Source organism: Narcine bancroftii, chromosome 12, assembly GCF_036971445.1.
Source record: "Narcine bancroftii isolate sNarBan1 chromosome 12, sNarBan1.hap1, whole genome shotgun sequence".
In the NCBI taxonomy this organism is placed as follows: Eukaryota; Metazoa; Chordata; class Chondrichthyes; order Torpediniformes; family Narcinidae; genus Narcine; species Narcine bancroftii.
The window spans coordinates 93,738,145-93,757,061 of NC_091480.1; the positions used below are offsets into that span (position 1 = coordinate 93,738,145).

An 18,917-nucleotide genomic window follows, 5' to 3' on the forward strand; every position below is an offset into this window, starting at 1 on the left:
AACCATTAGAAGTTTTTTGAACCTGTATTCAGTTTCTGCCAAGTGTAGAATCATCAAATTCCACAGCGAATGGGAGGCCATTAAGCCCATCTTCGCTGTTCTGGGAAATAGAATTAGCTGCAATTCTGTATTCTGCAGCTATTTCCTTTCCAGGTATTCATCTTCCTTCTGAAATCAAGCGAGATTGATTTTCACCACTTTTTAAAGGTATTCATTTCTAATTACAACAATAAATATGCTTAAATTTAAAAAAAAACATTCTTCCTATCATTTTGGTTCTTCTGGAAATTTTATATTAAATTTGTCTGTCTATGGAAATAAGAGCAGCGAGCTGGCGATTGTGTGATTTTCAGTTTGGGGGCAAATTCATTATTTTTATTTAGACATACAGTATGGTAACAAACCCATTTGGCCCAATTACATCCAATTGACCTACAATCCTGGTGTATTTTTGCAGTGGGACGAAACCAGAGAACGTAGAGGAAACCCATGAAGACACAAGGAGAACGTACAGATGCCTCACAGAGAGCGCTGGATTTGAACTCGGGTCACTGGCGCTGTAACAGCGTTGCACTAACAACGACTCTAACTGGGCCGCATGAGGTTACTGAGTTCTTCCTTCTGTGGAGAAAATGATAAGATTTGGTTCATCAAGCTATCCTACCTAAGGATCATCAGGACGGTGGTTTAGAGACTAGATTACTTCCCCCTAAAGAGAGCTACCCTTCTTTGCCCTGTGTCTTCTTCCCCTATCACTTCTAAGTTTCTTTTATAATAAAAAAAATGTAGACATATAGCACGGTAACAGTCCATTTCGGCCCATGAGACCGTGCTGTCCAATTGACACCCCATTAACCTACACCCCCACTACGTTTTGAACGGTGGGAGGAAATCGGAGCTCCTGGAGAAAATCCATGCAGACAAGGAAAGAATGTACAAACTCCTTACAGACAACGTGGGACTCGAACGTCTGGTCTGGTCCCGATCGTTGGTGCTGTAAAGGCAACGTGTTAACCGCTACGCCAACCGACCCGCCCTTTCTCTTCCTTCCTCCCACTATTACCTCTTAGTGAAACATGGAGGTCTGCAGATGCTTTGATTGTAGCTAAAAACACCCCGAAATGCTGGAGGAGCTCAGCCGGTCTTATAGCGCCCATAGTGTATATCTCTGATATTTCGGGCCTGAGCCCTTTCTCAAGAAATAAGCAGAATGGAACAGAAAGGAATGCTTATTCCTTGAAGAAGAGCTCAGGTCTGAAACATCGGCAATATATCTTTACCTCCTTTAGACGCTGAAAGACTGGCTGAGTTCCTCCAGCATTTCGGGGTGCTTTAACCATCTATTTATGACCTCTTACCTATTTTGCCTGTGCTCCTCTCCCATCCCCTTCCTCCCTCCTTCTCCCCATCCCCCCACCCACCTGCTTTTCCTTGTTCCTGACAGTGGGCTCAGGCCTGAAATGTTGGTAACATTTTACTTCCTACGGACGCCTGTTGCTGAGTTTCTCCATCATAACTGTGCATTGCATCAACCCCAGCGTCTGCAGGCTTTCTTGTTGAAGTCCAACATCAAGTTTATTGAATTTGCTTCACTCTAAATTCCTGACCAGGAGCTACTTATATAATGTGTAGTAATCCATTCCATCATTTATTTTGGCATTTTGTCTTGGATAATGTTTCTTTCTTAAAAGAATTTTTTTTCTCTCTCTCAGCTCAACCTCTGAGCTGCTACTCAGCATTAAGACCCTTATCCATGGGGTTTCAATGTCCTTGAGTTGATATCAATGGCTGAATTTCATCAGGAGTTCAATGTGCATATTTTTCTACACCTGCTTAATACCGTAAACTCCCCCCAGTATCCGGCACCGATTGGGATTGGTGGATATGCCGGATATGTGAATTTTCTGGTTGCTGCAGATTGTGTGTTGCCTGATGGGCGAACTAACCGCTGGGGACGCCAATGTTAAACGTTCTTATTTTCTGCAATTTTTTTGCTGGTTGCTTGAATTCTGGACAATGGGGATTTTACCGTACATGTAATAGTGCATCTTGGCGCCTCACAGTTCGGCGGGCAGCAACCTCCTTTGAAGAAGACCGCAGAGCCCACCTCACTGACAAAAGACAAAGGAGGAAAAACCCAACACCCAACCCCAACCCACCAATTTTCCACTGCAACCGTGTCTGCCTGTCCCGCATCGGACTTGTCAGCCACAAACAAGCCTGCAGCTGACGTGGACATTTACCCCTCCATAAATCTTCGTCTGCGAAGCCAAGCCAAAGAAGAATAGAGATTATACTTCTCCCCTCCTGCCTGTCCAGTATCTCCATTGCTTATTTTAATTTACTGAAAATAAGCAAGAAACAAAATATCTTTCAAGTTAAACTTACAAATTATACATGTAAGAAATGTTATTTAATTGCACAAATTCATCAGTTTACATTTGCTTTGAGTTAACATTTTCTTCTAGTGGTGTCATTAATCGTTTACTCCATTGGAAATTCTAGAGGAGGATAGTACCAAGAAGAAGGGACTTTCTTGTCTTACCAACTGGCTGGGAATAAGGAGGTCTAGGTTAACAGCCCAAAGCAGTTCCATTATGTTAAAATTTACTGGAAGGGCAAAAACTATGGAAGAAGATGTAATGGTTCCTACCTCATCTTCCCAACAGGCCATGAACAATTTGCACTGTCATTGCTGGCACTTTAATTTATTTAGACTCCTTAGGGAAGTGACTCTGCTCTGTAAAACATAAAGGCCTATGCTGTGTCTCCTTCATCCCCTGTGGCAATTCCAAGAAATCAATCTTACATTGTGACCTACATTATTCAGGACTGAACAGGCACATTCCATAGTTGACATTTCAGTAGTTACAGGAGCACAGGAAGCAGGATCTTCAGAGGAATATTTAAGTATCTACAATGTGACTTATCTTTCCGTTTCATTATTCACTTGATATTTATCAGATTCTTGAAGGAATTAATAGATATAGATGTATTACATTTATGAAGTACACTGCCTATATCCTCTGCTCTGTGGGGACAAAAATCATCTCTTTTAATCTCTTGTCTTGCTTAAGGCTTGCTAATTGTATACTTCTGCAATCACAGTTTCAGCTCAAAAAGCTGCTTCCATCAGTGTCATCCATGGCTTTCAGCAGTTTAAGACCCATCATTATTCCACGACTTTCTTTTTCCCAAATGAGATCCACCCATGACATGAAGTGTAATCAAGCTTCTCTGAATTCTCTTTAATGCTTCCATGCTCTCTCTCGAGCATGCTTGGTTGCAAAGCAGTACATGTGGGCCCACGTCCGGTTCCCGTAGCCTGTTTATGCGGGAGTAACAGAAAGGCAAACTTGGCCACAGGCATTTGTCATCATGACATAGAAAGATGCTAATCTTAGATTCCACCTCACTGACAAAAGGCAAAGGAGGAAAAACCCAACACCCAGCCCCAACCCACCAATTTTCCCCTGCAGCCGCTGCAACTGTGTCTGCCTGTCCCGCATCGGACTTGTCAGCCACAAACGAGCCTGCAGCTGACGTGGACATTACCCCTCCATAAATCTTCGTCCGCGAAGCCAAGCCAAAGAATCTTAGATGTGCTACTGATTGACAACTCACCTAACTGGCATTCCTCACAGTTTAAAGGGGAGGGACATTTTGGCAGCAGGTGGTGACCGCCCAAGTATCTGCTGTGCTTTCGTGGAAATGGTGCAGAAAATCATGGCCGGTAGCTTAACAATTCTATGAATGACAAAGGTGCTCCAGTTTCCAAAGTGTTAGAAGGTCAATTGGTCACATGCATGTATTTGGGCAGCATGGGGTTGTGGGGGAGAAGGGCCCATTACCTTACTGTATCTCTAAAATAAATACGAGAGCTTCCCATTCAGAATTTTACCTGAGAATTAAAATGTCAGCACGTTGATGAGTTACCATCATTTCACTACTTTGATGTGGAGCGATTATCCCTGGACATTTTTAATGTTTTCCTTAGTTTTTTAGTGATTTATCAGATCATGTGACTTGCTTATGTCAGTACAGGTGGATTTTTTTGGGGTACTGAATCTCACAAAGTAGAGCTGCTGACAAGCCTTCTTGTGATTGCATCAACATGGAGGCTCCAGGACAGATCCTCGGAGATGATGACATCCAGGAATTTGAAGTTCTTGACCCTCTCCACTACTGAGCCCTCGAAGATGACTGGGTCAAGTTCCCCTGACTTCCTCCTGAAGTCCACAATCATCTCCTTGGTTTTGCTGAAGTTGAGCGCAAGGTTGCTGTCGTTACATCATTTCACGAGCTAATCTATCTCCCTCCTGTACACTTTCTCATTGCCATTTGTGATATTGCCAACAACTGTGGCCAACTTGTAGATCGGATTGAAATTGTGCCTGGCCACACAGTCATGGGTGTCTAACGAGATCACCATGGGATCACCATTACTCTGTAATAAAAACTTTACTCTATCTTTGCTATATAATGTACACTGTTTGACCTGCTGAATTTCTCCAGCATTGTGTTTTTACTTCAATCTCAGTTTTTGTAGACGTTCATGTTTTACTCACCAATAGTCTGTAAACAGGTTTTTTCAACAAACTTCTTGACTGATAGAATAATACTTTAGATTTGTGGTTCAGATTGTGCTACATTTAATAATTTCTAAGTTGGCCTCCAAACACAAGGGCCTGAAACAACGTTTGATGATGGCTTCGTGTTTTCAGCGTATCTTTTCTGTCAATTATATTCCTGTTCTCTCCCAAGAACGTTATTGGATTGCATCATTCACCCAGATGTGTTTGCACACATCAGTTACACATTTGTTGCCACTTCTCCCAAAGGTTTACTGTTTGCATAAATTGTGACGAAGGGTAATTGCAGACTGTTTTAGACAGGGGGGGGATCACAATTTAAGCTAAATCTGCCCCCTCGTGTTTTATACAGGCTTGGATCAGTGGAAGAAACCCTGGTTGGTATATTTTCTTTCTATCTGAGGGATAATAAAAGTTTATATGATCCTAGCTGAGACTGGTGATATTAGCAGAGTAAAGATCAAAGCAGCCCTAATGCTCTGTACCCCAGTGGATAGAATCACTGAGCCATTATAATTGCTGACTCAATATTATTGATGAATAGGCAACTAAACTCTGTTCATTGTTCCATTCACGAAACTGTCATGTGGTTGAGATGTGTTGAATCTGTTGCAATATTTATGGAGATTAAATGTCGCCATGGTGGCTTTTACTGTTTTTAGCTGAGAGTAAATTTGACACTTCAGTTAATTAAGGATTATAGAATCCCTTCAAAATGTTAATTATTCTTTGTTTTATCAATTTAATATGTGTGCCTTTCAGTTCTCTGCTCACTACCCCAATTAACGTGGTGCCGTGTGTTTATAATTTGTATTAATGTCAAGGATTCACAATCTTGTGCCTCCTGATTTCAGTATGGTTCACGGGACAGGAATCGGCAGCAGGAACCTTGCTTGATGTTTATAATTGTGATATAGATTTCTCTAGGCTTTTATTTTTTGGAAACATTACATGCTCACTTAACTTATTTTCTATCAAACCAAGTTGAACATAGACGTTTGTTGTTGATGTCATTAACCAACAAACAAGATCAGTAAGGGGGTTGGCCGTGATACCCATTCAAGATCAGTAAGGAGGTTGGCCGTGATACCCATTCAAGATCAGTAAGGAGGTTGGCCGTGATACCATTCAAGATCAGTAAGGAGGTTGGCCGTGATACCATTCAAGATCAGTAAGGGGGTTGGCCGTGATACCCATTCAAGATCAGTAAGGGGGTTGGCCATGATACCCATTCAAGATCAGTAAGGGGGTTGGCCGTGATACCCATTCAAGATCAGTAAGGGGGTTGGCCGTGATACCCATTCAAGATCAGTAAGGGGGTTGGCCGTGATACCCATTCAAGATCAGTAAGGGGGTTGGCCGTGATACCCATTCAAATCTACCTTGTATGATGCTAGAACTTATAGCGCAATTCTTGTTCATTGATTAGAATTCACCGTACCTGCTTTTTATACATGCCATGAATCTTGATCCATTATTCCAACTGTTAATCTTATATACATTCTAAATTATTTGGCCAGATTGTTTCTCATTTAATATTATTAACTATGCAGTGTAGTCACGTTAGTGGATGACGAAAGGACTTGAATATAAAATCATGGGAGGAATAGTGAGAGTCTTTTGCCAAGCCCAGGGGAATCGGTAAACTTAGGTCATAGGTTTAAGGTGAGGGGGGAAGATTTAACAGTAACCTGAGAGGTAATTTTTTTTATTACACAGAGAGTGGAGGGTGTGTGGAATGGGCTGCCAGAGGAGCGGTTTGCAAGATTTAAGAAAAAATTGGATAGGACGTGTTTAGAAGGATATGGACCAAATGCAGGAAGGTGGGACTACTGTGTGTGGCACATTTTGGTTAGCATGGGCAAGTTGGGCCAAGGAGCCTATTCCACACTGTATGACTCTATGACTTGACAGAGAGTTAACACCATGTGCTCATGATTTAAAGGGGGGGGGGTGTGAGAGGGAGAAGGTTATTATGCAGAATGCAGATGTAACATAGAGGATGGTGGAAACAAAATCAGTTAGAGCTCTCAAGAAAGAAACACTTGGGAAAAGATAAGAAGCAGGGGCATGGGGAAAGGGGAAAATTGGAACCAATGAGATTGCTCTACCTAATACAGGCATAGGCTCAATGGGCTGAATGGCCTCTGGTGTGGGTGATAACAATTTTGTGAATCAATGGCTGAGAAATAAATCAATGTTCCATTGTTTTTTTTCTAACATTAACCAATTTTGTGCACATTTCTGGAAAGGTTAATTCTAATAAATGTGTGACTTCATCTGTAGAGCAGTGCTTAAAATTCATCTCCACTCAATTAACCAGGTTGATTAAAATTGCTTACCCACAGAAAAATCAGCTGAAGGCTCAAGTTCAAGTTCATTTATTATCATATGATTATACAAGTACAACCTGATGAAACAGCTTTCTCCAGTCCTCAATGCAAAAATATACAAACACAGACAGACATATAATACATATGCAGGACAAGTATTCATATATACAAATAAATATTGTTTAGCAAAGATTAGAGTCTCAGATGGTGAGCGTGAACATTTCCTTTGGTCATTCAGCAGTCTCAATGCCCTCGATAAATCTCCTGTACAAGGTTGACATAATGTGGCCAGTAGCCTCGCCCGCTTCAGTCTTCTCAGGAAGACCAGTCACTGTTGCACCTTCCTGACAAGTGAGGAGGTGATGTGTGTCCATGATAGGTCACCTGTTGTGGACTCCAAGGAACTTGGTTCTCTCTCTTCGATACATTACCTTGTTATTGATGTGGCGTGGAGGGTAGACGTTCCTGGTCCTCCTGAAGTCTGCAATCATGCCCTTCATCTGTCCACGTTGAGACTCAGTTTGATATTCTCGCACCATATCATGAGATTTTTCCACCCCATCTCTGTAGTGCGACTCCTCATTTTTTGCTGATGAGACCAACTACTTCTGGGTCATCTGCAAATGATGACTTTGTTGGAGCCGGATCTGGTGTTGCTGCCGTGGGCCAGTGGCGGGGTCAGGAGTGGGGCGAGTACACATCCTTCTGGTGCACCTGTGCTCAGTGTGATGGTGCTTGGGATTGTGCGACCAACCCGGACACACTGTGGTCTTTCCATTCGGAAGTCCAGAATCCATTTACAGAGAGAGGTGTTGAGTCCCAGTGGTGACAGCCACTCCACCAGCCTCTGGGGAATTATCGTATTCAACACTGAGCTGAAGTCAATCAACAGCATCCTGGTGTATGAGGTGTTATTCTCCAGGAGGGTCAGGATAGAGGGACAAGTCCATAGCAACATTAGTGGAACAGTTTCTTCTGTAGGTGAATTGAAATGGGTCCAGCGTCTCTCAGAGGTGTGCTTTGATGCCTGCAATCACCAGACACTCAGAAGTTAGACACATTTGCCATGCAGCCATCTACTGAGTGCCACACAACACTCTGTTAAATGAAATCTCAAATCTCAAAACACAAATCTCACTCGCCACATTTCTGGCTGATTTTAGCAAGATTCCCCTCAAATGAAGTAGTCAGAAATGTTAGAAGAAATCCTTTACAAAGAAAAGTGCCTTTCATGTTATTCATATTAAAACTGAGTGAAAACAGAAGATCGGATGAAAGAGGTTGTGCCAAAAACTGTCTCCATTCAGGCGACACATCCTTTTCAACCCTGTCATACATACTCCCTTTGTTCCTCTTACCTCTACAACTTAAAATATACCTGCTTTCTTACTTTTCTAGTTCTGGTAAAAATCACGACCAAAATAGTAATGGATTTTCCCTCCCCCTCATTTGCTGCTTGGTCTGTGTAAATCTCCAGCATTTTCTGTTTTAGTCCTTCGGCAGAGTGTCGCTTTTCGAATAGCACTTCCTGCATCTGAGAAGGAGCATCTACCCTTTCATGAGGTCGTCCTCGCGCACATCTGGGTAACAATAGTCTCAAAGTCAAAGTCAATCACACACTTATGCTCAGAAAGGAGACCGGAGAGACCAGAGAAAAATGCAAACTGCTGGAAGAACTCAACGGGTCAAGCAGCATTTCTGGAGACAAAGGGCTGTTGATACTTCACGATAAGACTGGGAGTGTAGGGGGAAGATTGCCTGTCTGTAGAAGTGAGGGAGGGGAGCCAGATGGAGCCACATGTGTGAGGCTGAGATGGTGCAATGAGATATAAGCTGGTAGGTGATAGGTAGATCTAGATAATATGGTGAGCAGATGGAAGCAGGGTGGGGAAGGGATAGAACAGGTGAACCAAGGAAGAAGAAACTCAGGAAAATAGGTATGTGGGTGAAGGTCAGGTGGAACCAGGTAACAATGAAGCAGGGAAGGATAGAAAGGATGAACAAAAGAAGCGAAGACTTGAGTTCAATGCTGGGAGTAGGAAAGGGACACAGGGGTTGAGGGTTACCTAAAATTATAAAATTCACTGTTCACATACCATTGGGCTGTAGATTACTGAAGCAGAATGTGAGGTATTGTTTTCCAGTTTGCATTCGGCTTCACAGTGGAGTGAAGGGGGGCTAAGAAAGCACGCAAATTGGCGCTCAAGGCTATGGCAGATGGAGCACAGGTGCTCTGCAAGACGATCATCTCATTTATTCTTGCTCTTGTTGATCTAGATGAAACCACATCATGAGCATTGAATGCAACAGACCCAGGTTAGAAGGGGCACAAATGAATCTCTTCCTCACCTGGAAGGGCTGTATAAACCCTGGGGAGTGATGAGGCAGAAGTCGAAATGACAGGCATGGAGAGGATCTGCAGGTGAGGTAGGCAAGGATCATGATTCCATGTTTAAGACTGAGCCCCAATAAAAGGTTTCTTCCTTCTTCTTCATGGTGACCACTCATACTTTGGTTTACTTGGGGAAAGACTTCCAGAATCAGAACTAGAATTTATTGTCACAAAACTCATTGTCTCTGGCAACGTCAGAGTGTAAATACTGCAATAAAATTACATTTAAAAAAAATTAGTGCAAAAATAAGAGAAAGTGAGGTAATTTCTGTGGTTCATTGTCCATTCAGAAATCTGATGACAGAGGGGAAAAAGGTTTATTTGTGCCGCTGTGCTCATCTTAAGGTTCCTGTACCTTCTTCCTCGATGGTAGTCATGTAAAGAGGGCATGGTCTGGGTGGTGAGGGTCCTTGAGGATAGAGGCTGATTTCTTAAGTCACCGCTTCTTGTAGACGTCCTCGATGGAGTGGAGATTGATGCCCATGAAGGCGATGGCCGTTCACAACTCACTGTAGTTTTTTCTTGTCCTGTGCATTGGCACCTCCATTTCAGACAGTGGTGCAATCAGTCAGAATGTTCTCTACAGTACAGTTGCAGAAATTTGCGTTTGATGGTGTGGCCCCAAAGAATTACTTTGCAATGCTTCTTCATTTTGTCTGATGCAGTGCACATAAGTCTTACTTCTTCTTAAAATTGACAGATCATTTTTCAATTATAATCAGTTCAAATATATCTGGAAACTTTCAATCCTTTGTAATCTGTATTGCTATTCAGTCTGAACAGCAAATCTTTTATTACAAAAACTTTTCCTTGCAACCAGAAGTGTTCTGCCAAGAAAGTAGAACTGCAGTGGTCTTTGGAGGAATTTGAGCAGATATGTTTGTAGCAAGTAGATTGGAACATAAGCAATAAGAGTTGGCATTCTTTCCCTCCTCCCTGTTCCACCATTTAATTAAATCATGGGCGATCTGCATCCCAGCTGCACGTTCCAGCCTTGCTTCGTGTCCCTTGATACTCTTTGCTAACAAGAATCTATCAATCATATTCTTGAAAGCCCTATTTGTCTCAGTATCCACTGAGAGAGATTTCGAAGCTTCATCGACTTGGTGTGGAAAAGAAAGTGCTCCTTAATTTCACTTCTGAATAGATTAAATCCCATTTCTTTCTCTTTCCCTGTTGGGTCTGTGGACTGTTTACACAATTTCCTGCTTATCTTTAAGGTTGTTGATTATTGTTCTTGATTCCTGCTTCGGTTAAAAAAACCTTTTTATTCTATTCAATAAGGGAAGAGGTGACAATATCAAATAGTGAAGAATGGTTTATTAGTTCTTAAGGTAAATTGAATCATCTATTGCGTTTGCAATTTGATTCTTTTCTGGCTCTGTAACTAAAATAGCATTAAACTGATAGACAAAATAATGATGAACTCCACTGATCAAGGATTTTGAATGCGGTTATCATAACACCTGGAAGCAGAAATAGGCTATTCGTCCCATTGAGTCTGCCCTACTATTCAATCATTAACTTATCCAATTTCCCACTCAGTCCCATTGCCCGGCCTTCTCCCCATGACCTTTGATTCCCTGGCTAATCAGGAACCTATCAATCTCTGACAATACACCCCATGGCTTATCCTCCACAACCACATATGGCAACAAATCATCCTCTCCATGTTGGATTCAGTCATGTTATTGCTTCCCTTACAAATTCTCATCAAGCATTCCTTGACATGAAAGAAGCCTTCACAGTCCTGATTTATGTGCTTAGGTGCTAATTTAATGTTTGAATTTTAATGATTGAAGGCCCATCTGGCTCATGAAACCTGTACCACTCAATTAACCTACCAACCCCATACTTTTTGCAGAGTGGGAGCACCCGGGGAAACCCCACAGGCATCACGGGGAGAACATACGAACTCCTTACTGGATTTGAACCTGGGCAGTTGCCCCAGTAATAGCGTTGCACTAACCACTACGCTAACTGTGCAACCCTTTTATGCAGTTTCGTATCAAGGCTCTCAGGATTCTCATTACTCCAGAAATAAAAATAAACCTCTTTCATCTAGCATTTTGCAAAATGCACAGATTTAGATTTTCCTTTTGGATTCTTTTATTTCAATGAATTTCTATCAGTTTTTCCTGGGAATCCCATAGTTTAGGATTGAAAGGCGCACCCTCTTCAGACAATGATCCCAGTAGATCAAGTCAATGGGGAGGAAGGGGGGGAGGGGGGAGGGAGAATCCAGTGACCCTCTCTGGATCTGGTAAGGGAGGAAATGGAGACACACAGGAGACAGCAGACTTTGGAATCTGAAGCCAAACACAATTTATCGGATGAACTCAACAGATTGAGCAGCATTAATGGGAGAAAAAGAATGATCAATGTTTCAAGTCAAAACACCTCACGTTGAACCATGAAAGGAACTGCTCACACTAACTGTCCAAGACTCTCAGATTCACAAAACAAAATCTATTTTACAAATGAATACCTGTACTTGTCCTAAATCTGTATTGTTTGTATATGTGCTTTGTTGGTTGTGTGTCTTCATGTTTTGCACTGAGAACTGCTGTTTTGTCGTGTTGCATTTGTGCAATCAGATTATAATAAAGTTGACTTAACCTAACTGATGGCCACAGATATCCTTGCAGAGGTGTTTGTTAGTCCTACCCAGGAGGATTTAATGTAGTGGGGTAGGGAAGGAGGGAGCCGGAGGCGAAGGATGAGATTACAAGATAAAATTATTGAAATGGTGGAGGTGAAGCCAAGTTACTCTAATTAGCAAGAAAAGGCAGGGCCAGGATGATGAACATGGCAGAAATTATGAAGTGTATTTATTCTAATGAAATTACTGGCCAGAGAGATGAGCTTCAAACCTGGATTAGTTAGTACCTGGGGAAAGAAGGATAGTTCAGTGTTTTAAATGTGACAGGGAGGAGTGTGAAAGAGGTAAGTAAGGGAGTTGCGTTGCCTGTTAGAAAGAATGTCACTGCTAAAGAGAGGATATTTTGATGGGCCTGATCCAGTGAGGCAATATAGATAGAGCTCAAAAACAAGAGAGGTACAAACACTCTCAAGGGATTGGACAATAGGTCTCCTAATAGCCAGGGAATGGAGAAACAGATATGTACAGATATCTAGCCTCAAGATTCAGGGGAATAGATTTAAGACGAAGATGAGGAAAAACTGTTTTTCCCAGAGAATAGTGAATCTGTAGAATTCTCTGCCCAGGGAAACAGTTGAGGCTACTTCATTAAATATATTTAAGGTTCAGTTGGATAGATTTTTACATAAAGAAGGAATTAAGGGATATGGGGAAAAGGCAGGTAGGTGGAGTTGATTCAATGATCTTACTCAATGGTGGAGCAGACTCGACGGCCCGGATGGCCGACTCCTGCTCCTATTTCTTATGTTCTTTAGTTCTGTATATATTTCAGAGAAAGTTGCAAAAAAAAAACAAGATTGTTGCCGTGGTGATTTTAACTTCTCCGATTATGATTGGGATTTCCTTAGTCTCAGGTGCTTAGTTAGGGCAGAATTTGTCTGGTGCATCCAAGGGGGTTTCTTGATAGATTAACCAAGGAAGAGGCTGTACCAGACCTTGTAATGTGCAATGAGCAAGGAGTCTGACCAGGTAATAGAAGCTTCCAAGGGGACCATTTTGGAAACAGTGACCATAATTCAGTAAGTTTCAATATAATTTTGAACAAGAATAAACTAGTCCTTGAGTGAAGGAGCTAAATTGGGAAAAAAAAAAGATAATTACACCAATATTAGACAAGAACTGGAGAGAGTAGATTGAGGGTAAATCTACATCTGATATATAAGAATCTTTTGAAGGCCTGTCGGATAGTGTTCAGGTTTGGCATGTTCCTGTGAATATGAAAGATTGGAATGCAAAATTCGGGAACCTTGGAATGACAAAAGAAGTTGTAAGTTTAGTCCAAAAGTAAAATAAAACATATGTAAGGTTGAGGAAGCTGAAATTGGACAGCGTCCTTGAGGAATATAAAGGAAGCAGGAAGGAATTTAAACAAGAAATTAGAAGGTCTTAAAAAAGGTCATGAAATTTCCTTGGCTAAAAGGATTATAGAGAATCCAAAGGCATTATATACAAGAAGTTAGTGAGGGAAAAGGGAGTCCCACTCAGGGACAGAGAAGAGAATTTTATTGTGGAGCCAGAGGAAGTGGGTGAAGTCCTTAATAGGAGGTTTTGGTATTCTCCAAGGAAAGGAGATTAGGGAGGGGAATAGTGATACATTAGGGCATGTTGAAAAAAAGTTAAGGTGCATAAGACCCAGTTGATGAGATCTGTCAGGATATTGAGGGAACCATGGAAAGAGATTGTTGGGGTCTTGACAGAGATCTTTGTATCCTCTTTAGGAATGCACAACACACCAGAAGAGCAGAGAATAACCAGTTATTCCTACCTTTAAGAAGGGCAACAAAGACAACCCAGGAATTGTAGGCCAGTGATAGGGAAATCATTGGAGGAGATTCTAAGAAAAAGAATTTATTCCTATTTGGAAAAAAAAGCATGGATTTATTCAGGAGAGTCGTCTGGCTTTGAGTGGAGTAGTCCTGGTTTTTGATGAGTAGGTAGTGAAAAATGTTAAGAAGGGTAGTGTAGTAGATGTTGTCCACTTGGATTTCAGTGAACTATCTGGCAAGATGTTTCATGGTGGGCTAGTCCAGAAGATGTGGCCACAAGGGATCCAGGCGGGAAACTGCATCCAAAATTTGCTTGGTCAATGAAGACAGAGGATAATGAAGTTCTGAGTGAAGTTCTATGACCAGTAGTGTTCCACAATGAGTGAAGTTCTGAGTGAAGTTCTATGACCAGTAGTGTTCCACAATGAGTGAAGTTCTGAGTGAAGTTCTATGACCAGTTGTGTTCCACAATGAGTGAAGTTCTGAGTGAAGTTCTATGACCAGTAGTGTTCCACAATGAGTGAGGTTCGGAGTGAAGTTCTATGACCAGTTGTGTTCCACAATGAGTGAAGTTCTGAGTGAAGTTCTATGACCAGTAGTGTTCCACAATGAGTGAAGTTCTGAGCGAAGTTCTATGACCAGTAGTGTTCCACAATGAGTGAAGTTCTGAGCGAAGTTCTATGACCAGTAGTGTTCCACAATGAGTGAAGTTCTGAGTGAAGTTCTATGACCAGTTGTGTTCCACAATGAGTGAAGTTCTGAGCGAAGTTCTATGACCAGTAGTGTTCCACAATGAGTGAAGTTCTGAGTGAAGTTCTATGACCAGTAGTGTTAATAAAGGTAGGAAGCTTGAGATGTGTGTCCAGAGTTCCTTGAAAGTGACAACACAGGCAGATCAGGCAGTAAAGAAGAAATGCAGCAAACCTGCCTTTCATTGGTCGAGGCATTGAGGATAAAAGTTGGCAAGTCATGTTGCAGTTGTGTAAAACATTAGCTGGAAGGGAGAGGGGGAAAGTTTGAAGGAGATAAGCGAGGGGAGTTTTTTTTTAGTGGAGGGCAGTGAGTAGCTGGAATATGCTGCAAGGAGAGGTGGTAGGAACAGGTAGGCTATCAATGTTCAAGAAGTTGTTAGACACACAACAGGGTGGGAATAGAAGGATATAGAGATGCAGATGAGATTGGTTTAATTTGGTACCAGTGTCAGCACAGGCATGGGGGTCAAATGGTCTGTTCCTGAGCTGTTGCTTTTCTACATTTAATCAGATTTCAGATAAATGTAGTCACCTGGTGTGCAAGAAACAGTGCACTATGAATAAATAATATCTAGCATAATGATATTTGCTTTGGTTACAGCACAAACATTGAATACTAATGGCTGGCACTGAGCAACAAGAACCTGGCAGAAGCCCGTCAGAAAATATGACCTAATTTCTCAGGTGAAACTGAAGGAGCGCTGCATGGGATATGCTGTCAATCCATGCGCCAGATGTAGAAATTGCATCATTGCACACGTGCAGCTTGTGAGCTGAAGTCAAATTTGGAGTGGCATGGTTCAACCTACAAATCGTCACAATTATGTCTCATTCTGCATGAAAGAAAGAGCACTGTGTCTAAGAATTTCCATGCCATTATGTTTTAACTATTGTACAGAAACATGCCATTAATAGTTACTGTCAATCTGCTGCTCAATGAAACTAATTTCTCCATTATCCAGTGCCTGGATTCATACTAAATCAGAATAATTTTAACCTTAACCTTGCCATAGAAAGAAGTGAGGTTGGCTGAGGTAATGACTCACTTTACATGATCCTGATCTAAAATCAACGGAGAGTTAAATAGTGAAGTGAGCTACTAAACTGGCATATTCATTTACAGAGAGAGAGAGAGAGTAAGGTTAAATTTACCTTTTTGCCTGGTTGGGAGAACTGCAGGAAATGGAAATGTCATGTTAGTTTAAAAGGGAGTGGATTTTTTTTAACCCGCTGACTTAAATTTTGATTTTGATTCCAAACCTAAACTGGGAGTACTGACATTACATTCAAGTAAACAACTGTAAGTTCTTGTATTTTTAAGACCAATAGAAATATTTCTGCCTCATTTGTAGAGGAAGTGTTCAAATCCAAAACTTGACCTCCATATTGAATATAACCTATTCCTACACTGTACTGGGTAAAAGCATTCTCTGTACAGTATGAATACACAGATATGGAATGTCAGTGTTATGATTTGCTTTCTTGGCTGAGTTAGCTGGCAAAGCTTTCAATCGTGTGGTAATTTGTCATTCCTCTGAGACAGAAGGAAGCAGCTAATGCTGATGGGAGGAGCGGATAGAGACAGAAGCTCACGTTGAATTAGACGGCAGTTCAGAAGTTGGGTTGAAAAGTAGAGCACTCTAAAGTGCTGGGGAAACTCAGCACGAGGCAGCCAACATTACAGGCACGAGACTTTCTTCTGCCGAAAATCAGGCAGACATCTGAATCAAACAGTGAGAGAGAGGTAAAGCATCCCACCCCAGCCACTGTACACCCATGAGTGTGTGGCCAGGCACAATCCCAATGCTATCTACAAATCTGCCGATGACATCACGGTTGTTGGCAGAATCACAAACGGCAATAAGGAATCGTACAGGAGGGAGGTAGATCAGCTCGTTGAAGGGTGTCGCACCAACAACCTTGCGCTCAGCATTAGCAAAACTGAGATGAGATCACGCACCGCTAGATTCAGGAATGGTTTCTTTCCAGTTGTTAACAGACACCTGAAGGGACTTCACAACAGTAAAATTACATTGCCTTTGTTCTGTGCTGTCTGATCTTCTCTGGAATTCTGCACTTCTCACTTGTGTCTTACTTGTTCAAGAATGCATGAGATGTCGAGGTGGGCTGTTCGCAAAACAAACATTATCACTGCACCTTCATACCCGTGACCATAAACTTGAACTTCAGTTGTACATACCCTGCTTCCACAATACATACCCTGATTCTATTATAAATGCCCTGATTTTACTGTGAGTACCCAAGTCCCATGATACTGGACGCAGACCGGGAGATCGCTTCGCTGAGCACCTTCGCTCTGTCTACATCAGTGACAGGGTTCTCCTGGGCCAACTATTTCAATACTGCACCCCTCCTCTGTGCTAACATGTCTGTCCATGGCCTCATGTACTGTCCAACCAAGACCATCCGTAAATTAGAGGAGCAACACCGTATCTTCCGTCTGGGCGCTCTCCAACTGGACAGCATTAAAATAGACTTTGCTGGTTTCTGCCAGCCTACTCCCCGTTCTCCCTTTCTTTCCCATCCCTTTTACCTCCAGCTCTCCATCCCCTTCCCTCTCCATTCACAGAGCCTTCACCCCCCTCGTTTGTTGGTGTGCCTCTCTCTCTCTTATCCACCTAATACCTCATGTCAGTGGGACTGTGCTCCTCCCCATGCTCCTACCCCTCCCCCCCCACCATTTTGTTCAGGTGCCTGTCTACATTTTGCTCAAACCTTAATGAAGGGGTCAAGCCTGAAATGTTTGTTATGTATCTTTATCTTTGTTCTTTAAAGTGCACTATTTGACCTGCTGAGTTTCTCCAGCGTTGGGCTTTTACTTCAATCACGGCATCTGCAGAATTTCATGTTTTATTTCATTACGAAGGAGTGCACTTGAACCTCAGGGAACCTGGCATGAAAATCACTTGCTTTGTCCAATGCATATGTCCCTGAATTTCCACGGGATTTTAATTTTCTTTGAAATTGATGTACCTTGCACTAGAACACATACCTCCCAGCCCTATATCCAGGCAAAGTTTAATGGGGACGTGAATATCAAAGGTGAAGCCGAGGAAGAGATTGAACAGAAGTAGACCGACACAGGAAAGTCACTAGAAGAGTATAATGATGGTGGGTTTGGGATCATATTCACGCAACCGGGGGTTCAATGGGGAATATCCCGAGGGATTTTACTGATTTTATTTTAAGCTGTGCATCTGACAAGCTAACCCTGTAGCCAGCTGAAGAAATAAAAACAAAACGTGCCTGTTCAAAAGAACCGAGACAAAGAAAAATGAGTTTTCTGCCAAGTATTATCTGTATTGTATCTGGAATTTCCCCAGAAAAATACATCCTTCAATAAATTTCTGCCATGGAAATATGGTTCACGTTTAAGCTGCCACTCATTCAACTTTCCGACATATTTTCCTCTTTTTTGGAACTGAAATGCAATGGACATGCATCTGTCATCACTGTCTTTGGCCTGTTCACACGTTTACTCAGAGCAGCACATGGCAAGGATCATGTCTATTTTCAGAGAGAGGGACGCAGCAGAGTAAAGGCCACGCTCTCCCACAACGAAGCCATTTGACAGTCCTGTGATAGCCAGCACACTCAGTGCCCCGATCTGCTCATTCTTTCTGCTGATTCCTGCAGTAAATATAAAACCAGTGGTTCTCAACCTTTTTTTCACTCACATTCCTCTTTAAGAAATCCCTTAGGAACCTCATATGTGTCCAAGGATACACTCTGTATTAGAAGGATACGCAGGGAGGTAGAGGGCAACAACATTAAATCATTGGAAAGAAGGGGCATAGGATCAAAAGAGGTAGAGTCCTTTTGGACTGAGTTAAGGAAAACCCTTCTGCCATCGAGAACATCTACAGGGAATGTTGCCATCAAAGAACAACAGCAATCATCAAGGATCCACATCACCCAGCACATGATCTGTTCTCATTGCTACCATGAGCAAGGAGATATAGGTGCCACAATGGCAGATATATACAGGTCCCCAAATAACAGGCGGGATGTGGATTATCAAATACAACTGGAATGTCCGAAAGACTGCATTACGATAATAATGGGGGATTTTAATATGCAAGTAGATTGGGAAAGTCAGGTTGGTATGGGACCTCAGGGGAGAGAGTTTGAGGAATGCCTACAGGATAGCTTTTTGGAGCAGCTTGTTGTTGAGTCCACCAGGGGATCTGCTGGTCTGGATTGGGTGTTGTGTAATGAACCAGAGGTGATTAGAGGGCTTAAGGTCAAGGATCCCTTAGGAAGCAGTGGTCACAATATGATTGAGTTCACTTTTAAATTTGAAAAGGAGAGGCTAAAGTTCGATGTGTGTGCATTTCAGTGGAGTACAGGAAATTGCAGTTGCATGAGAGAGGAACTGGCCAAAGTCAATTGGAAAAAC

General features: G+C 42.1%; 1 long non-coding RNA gene across 2 annotated transcripts in view; it reads right to left on the reverse strand.

Moving 5' to 3' along the window:
* Nucleotides 1–279: 279 nt before the first annotated feature.
* The window catches only part of LOC138747311 (uncharacterized), a 291,147-nt gene continuing 272,509 nt past the window's right edge, over nucleotides 280–18,917 (reverse strand). For both annotated transcript variants that reach the window (XR_011347428.1, XR_011347426.1), the window contains one exon: nucleotides 280–621. This is a non-coding gene — a long non-coding RNA (uncharacterized lncRNA). The remainder of the gene's footprint in view (nucleotides 622–18,917) is intronic.